The sequence below is a fragment of the Triticum urartu genome, chromosome 3A, assembly GCF_056163025.1.
Source record: "Triticum urartu cultivar PI428250 chromosome 3A, HENAU_Tu73, whole genome shotgun sequence".
NCBI classification, from domain to species: Eukaryota; Viridiplantae; Streptophyta; class Magnoliopsida; order Poales; family Poaceae; genus Triticum; species Triticum urartu.
The window spans coordinates 241,174,913-241,187,950 of NC_141875.1; the positions used below are offsets into that span (position 1 = coordinate 241,174,913).

At 44.6% G+C, this 13,038-nt stretch overlaps 1 long non-coding RNA gene across 1 annotated transcript; it reads left to right on the forward strand.

Annotated features, from left to right (window-relative positions):
- The first annotated feature begins 2,040 nt into the window (after positions 1-2,040).
- Positions 2,041-3,645, forward strand: LOC147979337 (uncharacterized). Its single transcript, XR_015618667.1, has 2 exons — positions 2,041-3,262; positions 3,352-3,645. It is a non-coding gene; the product is annotated as an uncharacterized LOC147979337 (long non-coding RNA).
- The last annotated feature ends 9,393 nt before the right edge of the window (positions 3,646-13,038 follow it).

A 13,038-nucleotide genomic window follows, 5' to 3' on the forward strand; every position in this document is an offset into this window, starting at 1 on the left:
TGGAGGCCCAACACGTGTCTACAAGAATAAAGTTGCGTAGTAGACATCAAGCTCTTTTCTGGCGCCGTTGCCAGGAGGTGAGTGCTTGAAGGTATATCTTTAGATCTTGCAACTGAATCTTTTAGTTTCTTGTTTTATCACTAGTTTGGTTTATAAAAAGAAAAGTAAAAAAATATGGAATTGAGGTTGCATCATATTATTGATCATCTTTATAATATCTTTCTTGAAAATGATGGTTCAGAAAATTGTGCTAAATTGTTAGAAGAAGAAGTCAATAAAATGTTTGGCACAAAATATTTGAATGATGAGCATAATTGCAATGTTGTTAGTATGAATTCTTTGAATATCCATGATGCTAATGATATGCAAAGCTACAAGCTTGGGAATGCTATATTTGATGAATATGATATTTGTAGTCCCCCAAGTTTTGATGAGAAAATTTATTATGATAATTGCATGTCTCCTATTTATGATGATTATATTGATGAAAGTGGATTTGGAGAGGTCGTGACTTTATTTAATGATGAATCCACTATTTTCACTACTGCAGGATGCTGCTAACGCGACAATACGATCAGAGACCCTTCGAGAAACTGTGTGCGATGCCATAAACGCAAACGGTGCTGTATGAAAACCGTCAGAAATGTGTAAAACATTTGCGATGACAGATGCATCAAACACGGTTCAGGTTTTAGTTGCATGTGTGATGAAGGGCATACGGTTCAGTTCAATGAACTGTTTGCGATGAGGAGGAACAAAAGAAACGGGCAGCCAGATGGAGGCATGTGCGATACACAGCATACGGTTCATTCGGATGAACTGTTTGTGATTAGGCAACACAAAAGAAACGGTCAGCCAGATCAAAGGTGTGTGCGATATACGGCATGCGGTTCACTCGGATGAACTGTTTGCGTTGAGACATGAGAACAGAAATGGTTCGACTTAACAAGATGTGTGTGATACACGGCAAACAGGTCTGTAATCAAAAATTTGTCTGTAGACCGATAAGAACACAGACGGTTGCTACTAATAAGACATGTGTGTTATGCGATGGGATTGCATACAGAACAACAACAACACACACACACACACACACACACTTATAAGGACATGCTTGCATAACCAAATTAAACAACCACTTACATAGGTGGCTACTACAACCATGGCATTTGCACACACCAAAGTAAACTATTACATGCATAATTACATAGGTGGCTACTACACACATGACATTTCCACACACACCAATAAAGTAAACTATATATTACATGCATGATTAACTAGCATAAATGATCATCTGATCATCATCTACTTCTTGTGACGCTTGCTCTTCATGTGGATCGATCCGGGCTTGTCGATTTGGGTAACGAGACACTTCCTCATGTCAACAATCCGCCTGTGCATTTTGTAGCATGTGTACATGCTCTTGGTCGCGAACCTGAGGTGAGGTTCATCCAGTTGCCGCATCCAGGCCTTGTGCCAGGATACATGACTTGTTCTTTGGGCATCCTGCTTCATCTTTTCATAGTAGGGGTCGATGATGGCCGAGGAGAGTTCGACCAGGGATTCCTGCTTCATGCTGCCCTAGACCCTGTAGTGGTCACAGATTTCGACAAGGTTCTTGCAAGCCAAGCCCGTAACACTAAGCGCTTTTACATCGTCTTTGGTATCCACCGTGGCAAACTTGTTGTTGGTGCTATTGACAAACCTGTGAAACAGTCGCAAGGCTCTGTGGCCATGCAGTAGTGGTAGATGAGGACATGACGGCGCACGCACAACTGGGCGACGGTAACCTTCTAATATATGCCGGGACGACCGGCGGTGTACTGGAGGTCGATGTCGACCACCTTGTACTTGTCTCCAGCAAGCAACTGCTCAACGCTGTTGATGTAGTCGTCCACCACGGCCGGGTCGATGGTGTACACCATCGAGAGATCCGTCTCCCTCGCGTGGGTCTCCACTCTAAGCTCGCCGAACTCCATTGGAGCGCCGCCGGACATCCCCTTTCTATGTGTGGTCGTGGGTGTGCTTATTGTGTTGTGGGGCGCGATTGAAAGGTTGAAGAGACTAAGGTTATAATGGCCGCGGGAATTAAAGGAAAAGCCGGACGGCTCGGAATATCAGCAGGCCCTGATGGCGGTTTTAATTTGCAGTGTGTAACTCCAACGTGCCGCATGTAACTGCATCGTGTGGCAACATGCGCGGCGCAACTGCATGCATACGGGGCCCCCGACATGATCATGCATACGCCCAACCGTTCGCAGAGCACGCGCGGAAAGATACGAGCGGATCCTTAAGAGTCTTATTTTAATAACACTTCCGTTTATTCTGATAACACCTCCCGACATGCACCCACCCGACATGCACCCATGGAGCTAGCCGAACCGTCTGCAAACGCACACACACACAAAAGAAAACGAACCCACCCCACGCACCCATGCCAACGCCTCGACGGCCCCCGCTCCTATCCCCTCCACCTTCCTCCACCTTTGCCTTGCCGTCCCACCTCCCTCCGCCACGCCCTCCCAGCAAGCCACCGCACCATCCCATCTTCCTCCAAGCCCACTTCGACGAGCCCCACCGTGCTACGGCGCCCCGCCCCCGACCAACCTTCCCACCCGCCGGCTTGCTGCGTGCACCCACGCAGTGTACTGCACGGGCGCCTTAGATCCACCGGCGGCGCAACGAAGCAGACCACAGGGCGCGGCGGTCGAGACTGCATCTTGTGGCGGCGGCGGTGCCTAGATCCGTCACCGACCATTCGTAGGATGCCGCTGGTGGTTCAATTTTCGTCGTTGCCCATGCGCGGGCAGGCGGTGGTGCCCGGATCTGTCGCCGGCCGAGTGTGGGCTGGCGGTGGTGCCCAAATCCCTGTGCTTCATCGGGGTCGGGTGTGGGCAGCCCCCGACCACAGCCGCCTCCCATGTACAACACCGCCACGGGCCGATCTGGTGGGATCCATCGATCCCCGCCTTCGCCGACCACGTCCAGGGACGCCCGACGCCCGGATCCAACGCCCCTCGCCAGCGGCCGCCCCAGCGCCAAGCCACGACCCTCGGGAGCTCCTCATCGTGGATTCTCCTCCCTGGAGCTCTGTTGCTGTCCCCTGCAGGCACCACTGCTACTCTGACGCGCGGCTGCCGCCGTGGAAAAGGAAGGAGGAGCTCCACCCCAGCTTGTGCAGTTCGGCCGGCCAGTCCGTGTAGTCGGATGGTGCGTTCATGTAGTGCGGCGCATGCTTGTGTGCGGTCCACTAGCGCAGGTGTGCGGTGCTTGCCGGAGTTGGCATGTAAATTGGCGACTCCCTGACCATCAGGTCCGCTTTCACACTGTGCCTCCGGTATTTTGCAGGTGGAGGCCGCCCATGGCTGTCGGTGGCGCCGTGACTCCAAGCAGATGGCGGTGGAGCAGCCCACTGCAGCATGTCATTTCCACCGTGGTGCCCTTCCTGGCTTCCTCCTATCGCTCTTCCTTTCTCTGTGTGGTGCTTGCTGGTGCTGCACCTTGGGGTCGTTCAGTGTGTGGTTTACTGAAAAAACTCTCTTTCAGTCCTTGCAGATTGACGCAAATAGGAAATGAGAGTAGAAAAAATGGATGTGGATGTGCATGAATGCTTGTGTCTAATATGTACCGTGCCCACAAAAATTGTGTTCATTAAAGAAGTTTTAAAAACTAAAAAGAGTAGTGCGGTTCACTTTCCAGAGTGCTTGCGGCTCATTTTTTAGAGTGTTGAGGTTCATTTAGATCAAAGTAAAAACACAAAAACTACGCAAAAATGTAATGTGGTTCACTTTCGATGGTGTTGCGGTTCACTTACTACCGTTGTGAAGTGCAGAAAAATGTCACGCACACGATAAGAAAATGTGTTTCACTTCTCAATATTGTTGCGGTTCACTAGCTTGTCTTTAAAAATTACATTCCACAAAAGAAATCATGAAGTTCACTTGACCGTCTGATGCAGTGCGGTTTTCAGTCCGAAAGTAGTGCGATCGCGGCGTCTGATGTTGTTCATCTCGTAAGTGCAAAAAGAAAAAAATGTTACGGAAGCGAAGAAAAGTAATGCGGTTCACTTCTTGATAGCGTTGTGGTTCATTTACACCCGATGTGAAGTGCACTCTACTTTCTCGTCCTTGAAAAAAAATTATTTTTAAATAAAATAAACCATGCAGTTCTCTAACACGTTCGATGCAATGCGGTTTTTCGTCGGTTGCAGTACGATTTTCAGTCGGATGAAGTACGCATGTCGATTTGGGTGTCGCGAAAAACAGAGTGTCCGCATTTCGGTAAATTTAAAACTGCTCTTAAACCGTAAGGAATTAGAGAGAGTGTTCTACGGAAAAAGTTGCGTCTCGTCGATATCTTTCTAACGTCATATCATTTGAATCATTTCGATGACCGGTTTGTAAAAATTTCGCGAAAAACGGCGGCTGCCACTTGTCGTCTGCCACACGATTTTCAAAATTAACTTAAAACTGTAAGGAATCTCAAAACCATTTCTACATATGAAAGTTGCGCCTTGTCCATAGCTTTCCAACGACATATTACACGCCTCGTTTCGACAAACGGTTAAAAAACTAGAGCAAAAACAGTATCGAAAATTTGAAAAAAAAATTGAAAAACAGAATTCCGTGATTTAGTAAATTTGAAACTGCTCTTAAACCGTAACGAATTAGAAAAAGAAATAGATATGAAAAAGATGCGCCTCGACGATATCTATCCAACGGTGTATCATTTGCTTCATTCCGACGAGCGTTTTAGAAACAAATGCGAAAAAACGCTCTTAAACCGTGAGGAATCTCGAAAAGTATTCAACATGGCGAATTTGCGCCTAATCCATAGCTTTTCAACGATATATTACACGCCTCGTTCCAACAAACAGTGAAAAAACTAGAGCGAAAACAGTGCCAGAAAAACAGTGCGTGCAGTTTTTTGCCATGGGAAGTTCACTCGCCTCAGTACTGCAGCACACTTGGTTCAAACAATGATGTGCACTTGTGTTAAGAGTGCAGTGTGGAAGTGTTATCAGAATAACTATTCTGATAATATTATCAGAATAGACCGGCTTTTCCTTGCATGTGCATATAGCAGTTGAACACGCAAGGAAAAGATGTCCACAAGCCGAGCGCGCCGACGGACGCGAGCAAAGCGCACCGCAGCGCCTAACGATGAGCACATCACGCTGCGGCGCCCAACGACGGGATTGACCTTCATTCAAGCCAATCAAAATAAGACTGGAACATACATGTCTGTATTGAGCAAAGGGATCGCACATGTCTGTATTGACTGGAACGAGAATGCAATAGCAAAATAAGAATTAAGGCCACGATGATGCGATCACAGTGGTGGTTACAGGAGGCAAGAAGAAAGATGCATCCATCAACGTACTACCTCCTCCTCCTCAACCTAGTGCACCGGCCGGGCCACCGACCGGCGGCTAAGGAGCAGCGGCTTGTGTGGCGAGGTCAAGGTGCTTCTCAACTAAGGCATCCAAGGCTTCCAGCCGGCTGAAGAAGGCCAACGTCGTAGCATCCTCACTGGCCTTGTAGATACTTATGTACACGATTCCTTCGTACACATGGATGTGTAGGTTGACGGTTTCTTGCAGGGCGAGGCGCCTCGTGGCGAGCGCAACCTCCAGGTGGACATTGTTCGTGGCGTCGGCGGGCAGTCGCAGGGCCACCAGTGCTTCAAAGAGGTTCCGACCATGGAGGCCGATTTGGGTGGCAGGCAATGAGGAGCCCGAGCACGCGGGCTGGAGGAGTACGGCGATGTCGTCCGCGAGCTTCTTGACGACGGTGTACCTGTTGGTGCTGCGAACGATCATCTGGTCCAACTGAGAGTCGTAGCTGGCGTCGACGGCGGCCATCCACCAGCCGGTCGCCAACATCGTATGGAGACGATCCACGGTGCCATGCCGTAGGCCGGCATCGTGGACCATCTGGCACAGCCGCTGGCTACTCGCGCGCATCGCCGCCATGGGTCTAGAGTGGGCACTTTTGCACTTATTAGTGTAGGTGCTTAGGCAAATGCTTAGGTATGTACGATGTGGTAAATGCATTGGAATGGAGGGGTGCCTTTATATGAGTGCAAACTGCGTTGCATTCACATCGTGCTGCCACTTTTCTCGGTCCTCCCATTACTTCCGTCATGTATTCACACGATGCTAATTGAAGGAGGATGCATCATTGGCTGTTCAACATTTCGGGAACTGCTACCCTCTCCCTCGTCTGCATTAAAGCCGTATCGGGAACTGCGTCGCCCGCTGTCAAATCAAATAGTACTGCGCCGCCCCACTAGTGATACACACGGGTCAACCAAAAGAACCGTTTGTGTTCAAGAGATGCACAAATCCTGCTCTCACTTTGCATACGGGTGTTTTATCTGAAACCATCATGCTTGTTGTGAGAAGCTCTGGTTTGTGAGAAGTATATACCCAAACCTGCCCCAAATGGGATAAACACTTTACCATGGCATGTTGATGCCCCTCCAAGATAGCATGCCAAGTTTCATTAATTTCAGACGAGTTTTGGATTTACTAGAATTTATAACCCAGGTATCTCAATGTTTGCGGCCGAGTGACGGTGGCATTGTGCTTGACATTTATTCTCATTTCTTGCATGGGACCTAAGCATGCACCCAAGGACCAAAGATTTGATTTTTTTAACCAATTTATATGCACCGGAGCATGTGCCTATAGTTCAAATTTGAATTATGCACATAAATGCATTGAAAACTCACTTAATGCATAAAAATGTCCAAACGAACCCCGAAAAATCACAAAAAATAACACAACACTCCTGTTGTTCTATGTTGACACGAGAAAAAATCTGAAAGCAATTAGAGGCAATGGATATCGTTTCGCCCCCAAAGTTGTGGCACTCCCTACTGAAACCATCATGCTTGTTGCGAGAAGCTCTGGTTTGTGAGAAGCATATACCCAAACCTGCCCCAAATGGGACAAAAACTTTACCACGGCATGTTGATGCCGCTCCATGATAGCATGCCAAGTTTCATGAATTTCAGACAAGTTTTGGATTTACTAGAATTTAAAAACCAGGTATCTTGATGTTTGCGGCCGAGTGACGGTGGCATGGTGCTTGACATTCATTCCCATTTCTTGCATGGGACCTAAGCATGCACCCAAGGACCAAACATTTGATATTTCAACCAATTTATATGCACCGGAGCACGTGCATGTAGTTCAAATTTGAATTACGCGCATAAATGCATTGAAAACTCAATGCATAAAAATGTCCAAACGAACCCCGAAAAATCACAAAAAATAACACAACACTCCTGTTGTTCTATATTGACACGACAAGAAAATTTGAAAGCAATTAGAGGCAATGGATATCGTTTCGCCCCCAAAGTTGTGGCGTTCCCTACTGAAACCATCATGCTTGTTGTGAGAAGCTCTGGTTTGGGAGAAGCATATACCCAAACCTGCCCCAAATAGGACAAAAACTTTACCATGGCATGTTGATGCCGCTCCATGATAGCATGCCAAGTTTCATGAATTTCATACGAGTTTTGGATTTACTAGAATTTAAAAACCATGTATCTCAATGTTTGCGGCCGAGTGACGGTGGCACGGTGCTTGACATTCATTTCCATTTCTTGCATGTGACCTAAGCATGCACCCAAGGACAAATATTTGTTTTTTCAACCAATTTATATGCACCGGAGCATGTGCATGTAGTTCAAATTTCAATTATGCACATAAATGCATTGAAAACTCACTTAATGCATACAAATGTCCAAACGAACCCCAAAAATCACAAAAAATAGTACAACACTCCTGTTGTTCTATGTTGACACGAGAAAAAATTGAAAGCAATCAGAAGCAATGAATATCGTTTCATCCCCAAAGTTGGGGCGTTCCCTACCGAAACAATCATGCTTGTTGTGAGAAGCTCTGGTTTGTGAGAAGCATATACCCAAACCTGCCCCAAATGGGACAAAAACTTTACCATGCTACCATGATAGCATGCCAAGTTTCATGAATTTTAGACGAGTTTTGGATTTACTAAATTTAAAAACCAGGTATGGCAATGTTTGCGGCCGAGTGACGGTGGCAGGGTGTTTGACATTCATTCCCATTTCTTGCATGGGACCTAAGCATGCACCCAAGGACAAAGATTTGATTTTTCAATCAATTTATATGCATTGGAGCATGTGCATGTAGTTCAAAATTGAATTATGCACATAAATGCATTGAAAACTCACTTAATGCATAAAATGTCCAAATGAACCCTGAATAATTCTAATTCTTTTATGACCACTGCAGATAAAAGGTCTAGCAATTAAACACTCTCCATGGCCGCTGTGACCCCATTATGTATTTTAAATCAAGAAGAAAAATCAAATAGATCCCACACAGTTTATTATAACCAACCGTGTGAGATGCAGCACAAAATATCTTCGGACCGTGTCTGAATAAGGGACCGTGTCTGATGACACTTTGCGTGCCAGTTTTTTGGCTGAAGCGATTCCAAATTTTTGGCTTCCGCGAAAATATCTACCTCCCCGCGCCCTCCCCCTTACCAAAAGCCACATTTCCCCCCTTTCCGCCTTCCTTTCCAAGTTGAAACCTTCACTCCTTGCTTGCAGCTTCGCCGCCGACCCTCCTTCACGTTGCTCGACCTCGCCTATCCAGGCAGGTAATCCACACCCGACCCCCATCCTCCTCCTCCTTCCACAACCCACATGCCCCGACCGTCGGCGCGAGCCAGACACCTTCCACCCAAATCACCGAACCCTCCACTAAATAAGCGCCGGCCTAAGCCATGGTGCACGCAATATAGCCAAGACCTCAAGGAGCATTTGGAAGCGGAGAAGCAAATCGCGGCCGCACACGCGGATGAGGTCGCGATGGCTGCCATTCGTGCTGACCCCCAGATCTTGGAGGAGCACCTGGCCATCGAGGCCACTGTTGACGCCTCGCGCGCTGACCCCGGGATGCGGTTGCCTGCTTTAAACGACAGTTCATGGGGTTTTCTCGAGGCCACTGTTGGTGCCTTCGACGAATACTATGAGGTGTTTGCCCAGCGTGCACGTGCTTACCTCATCACGAGGGGCAGCAGGTTGGTGCCCAGAGCGGCTCAGGCAACTCACCACTACAGCGAGGGCACCCACGATGCGGAGGCCTCGCCCTCTTCCATGTCCAAGGAGCCAATCGTCATCGATATCTCCGACAATGAGGAGTAGCTTGTCTTATTAGCTCACTATAAGGACCCATGCTCAGTTTGCTAGCTACTGCCTTTCCTTAAAAAATTCTAGTGAATTGTTCTATCTACTTTCAACATGCAATCTTCTACTATAGTGTATATGTTCTATATGTCTTGCAATGTGGTGTTCAATTAACTGCTTAGTTTAATTCTGCAAATGTGATGTTCAATTCTTCAGGGTGCAATATTTCCAAGTTGTTAAGAATGCTTGGTTTGGTTAACTGTCTTATCTTCTATTAGGAGTATGTTATATTGTTCAATTGGTGTTTAGTTAACTGCTTGGTTCATTTGTTGTGGCTTGGTTCACTTGTTGTGGTGTTTAGTTAACTGCTTGGTTCAATCTGCAATGCGATGTTCAATTGATGTGGCTGCATTCTGTTATTGTATACCATGTGAGGAATAAATCGAATTTGGTTGTACTAAATACATGAGAAACAAATACAATTGCTATATTTCCAATTTGTTAAGCATGCTTGGTTTGGTTAACTGTCTGATCTTCTATTAGGAGTATGTTATATTGTGCAATGTGGTGCTCAGTTAACGTTTGGTTCATTTGGTGTGGTGTTTTGTTAACTGCCTGGTTCAATTCTACAATGTGATGTTCAATTGTTGTGGCTGCATTCTCTTATTGTATACCATGTGAGGAATAAATCAAATTTGGCTATACTAAATACATGAGAAACAAATAAAATTGCTATATTTCCAAGTTGTTAAGCATGCTTAGTTTGGCTAAATGTCTGATCTTCTATTAGGAGTATGTTATATTGTGCAATGTGGTGCTCAATTAACGTTTGGTTCATTTGTCGTGGTGTTTAGTTATCTGATTGGTTCAATTCTACAATGTGATGTTCAATTGTTATGGCTGCATTCTCTTATTGTATACCATGTGAGGAATAAATCGAATTTGGCTGCACTTAATACATGAGAAACATATACAAGTGCTATATTTCCTAGTTCTTAATCATGCTTGGTTTGGATAAATGGGTTTTCCATGTGGCTTGAATTAATCTGATGAATCTGCAATGTGCTTATTTTTCATCAACATATTTTACTGATAGCATGCGAACCCTTACTTAACCTGATGACTAACTACCTTATATGTCTTGCAAGCAAACAATGGGAAGCACTGAGGTTTACAGGATGGTACTAACTATTATACCTTGCCTTTTTTTATTCCTTTGCCCCGTTTCCAATATAGAGAAGATATGTATGCACATCCTTGTTTTCAGGGTTCACTGATGATTACCTCTCAAACCACCTCTGTGGTCAGGATGCGAGGAAAGTTTTCATACAACACCCACGGTTCAATATTGAAGTGTTCCTGAAGAGGTCGAAGGATGGACGGTCAATCATCCACAGGCACTAGCCTAAAGTTGCAAAGACCTTCAACATGAATGAAGGCTCAATATTAGCCTTGCGCTTCAGCAGTTTTCCAGATGAGATGCATCTCTCTATGTACCGTCTATGATGCTAATCTCGAAAGGTTCTAGATGTTGCATGTGAAACTTGCTGCTGGTGCAGTTTTGTAATGGGGTAGCTGAGTGCTGAAGCTATATCATGTTGTACCCGATGTATTTCAATTATGAAATCCTGCTTCCTTAATATGAAAATGGAATATATTATGTTCTTAATATGAATGTCAATTAGATTAGTAAATGGATTATTAATAATAGGCCAATTAGCCTACTAATTGGCCAATTAGCTTGCTAATTGGGTTTTCTTATTGTAAACGGTTAATGAGAAAACACCGTGGGCGATGACCTAAGGCAACGCACATAGTTTCTAGGAATAACCCGTGTTGGATCAATGAACAATCACACACGACATTCTCTTCAAAATTGTTTGTGTTACGCCACCTTGCGCAAACGTTTTCATTGTAGTGACTGTGTGGGATGTATATACGAACGGAAACGTTTAGTGGTGACTGACTGTGTGGGATGTACTTACGACCAGAAATGATTTTTCCTGTATAATTATATTTTTTTGAGCATTACTATACGTATTTCTGTATTTGAGTGCTCGCCGGTCGCACACAACCTCATTTTGCCGAGCGTGTGTGCTAGGAGGGCATATCCCCAACGGTTTCTGGGTCGTGTGGGAAGGACCCCCTATCGCCCACACTCACTTGGCGATGGTTCCAAATGCCATCGCGGAAAGGGGTAAAAAACCGTTTGTTTAGGACCGACGCATACCAGTGTTTGGAGGAGGTTGCAATTGATTATGACAACAAATTTCCTATATATGATGATTATAGTGATGACATGTATGCTTTATTGAATAATTATAAACATGAAACATGTCATCATGATTTTAATTTCCAATCACATAAGAGTTATTTTGTTGAGTTTGCTCCCACAATTATTGATGAGAATAAATTTGCTTATGTGGAGAGTAATAAAATTTCTATGCTTGTGAATCATGAAAAGAATGCTTTATGTTATAGCTATATTGTCGAATTCATCCATGATGCTACTGAAAATTATTTTGAGGGAGGAACTTATGCTTGTAGAAATTGCAATAATATCAAGTTTCCTCTCTATGTGTTGAAAATCTTGAAGTTGTGCTTATTTTGCCTTCCTATGCTAGTTGATTCTTGTTCTCATAAATTGTTTGATCACAAAATCCCTATGCATAGGAAGTGGGTTAGACTTAAATGTGCTTGTCATGTGCTTAATAATGCTCTCTTTATGTTTCAATTCTTATCTTTTATGTGAGCATCATTGAAATCATCATGCCTAGCTAAAAAGGCATAAAAGAAAAGCGCTTGTTGGGAGACAACCCAACACTTTTACCTACTTTTTTGTATGTTCACATGATTATGCTACTCTAGTAATCATGTTTTATTGCTTTCGTTTCAATAAAGTGCCAAGTAAGACATTTGGGATGGCTTACGGTGATAGTCGATTTGATCTTGCTGAGAAACAAAAACTTTTGCGCTTAGGAAAACAATTCTCATTTTTAACAGAAGCGTGATAAAATGCTGATTCTTTTTGCAAAAGATTAATAGACAAATTTCCCAGGATTTCCTAATTTTTTAGAATTGTTGGAGTAACAGAAGTATGGTTGGAGTACAGATTACTACAGACTGTTTTGTTTTTGACAGATTTTGTTTTCAATTCAGAGTTTGTTTGTTTTCTAGTTTCTATGGCTTATATTGCTCAATATAAATTGCGGAAATGATATGCTACGGTAGGCATTGTGTGGAAACAATTATTAATCTTGTCTTTGATAGTACCAAAGTGAAATGATTTGCTCTTTATCATACTAACCTATCTCATGAAGTTCCGTTAAGTTTTGTGTGATTGAAGTTTTCAAGTTTTGGGTGAGATATTGATATAAGTGTCGGTGTCAAAACAGGCGGATCTCGGGTAGGGGGTCCCGAACTATGCATCTAGGATTGATGGTAACAGGAGACAGGGAACATAGTGTTTTACCCAGGTTCGGGCCCTCTCTATGGAGGTAATACCCTACGCCCTGCTTGATTGATCTTGATGAATATGGGTATGAGTATTACAAGAGTTGGTCTACCACGAGATCGTAATGGCTAAACCCTAAGAGTCTAACCTGGCTATGATTATAAGGATTCCGCCTATCTACGGACCTAGCCCTCCAGTTTATATAGACACAGGAGGGATCTAGGGTTACACAATGTCGGTTATAGAGAAATGAATCTTCATAGTTGGTCGCCAAGGAGAGTCCTATCCGGACATGGGTGGAGTCTTTGGTCTTTGTGTCCCTTACGGCCCATCAGTTCGGCCCATATCCAATAGATTGAACACCCGAGGACCCCTTAGTCCAGCACTCCCTCGGT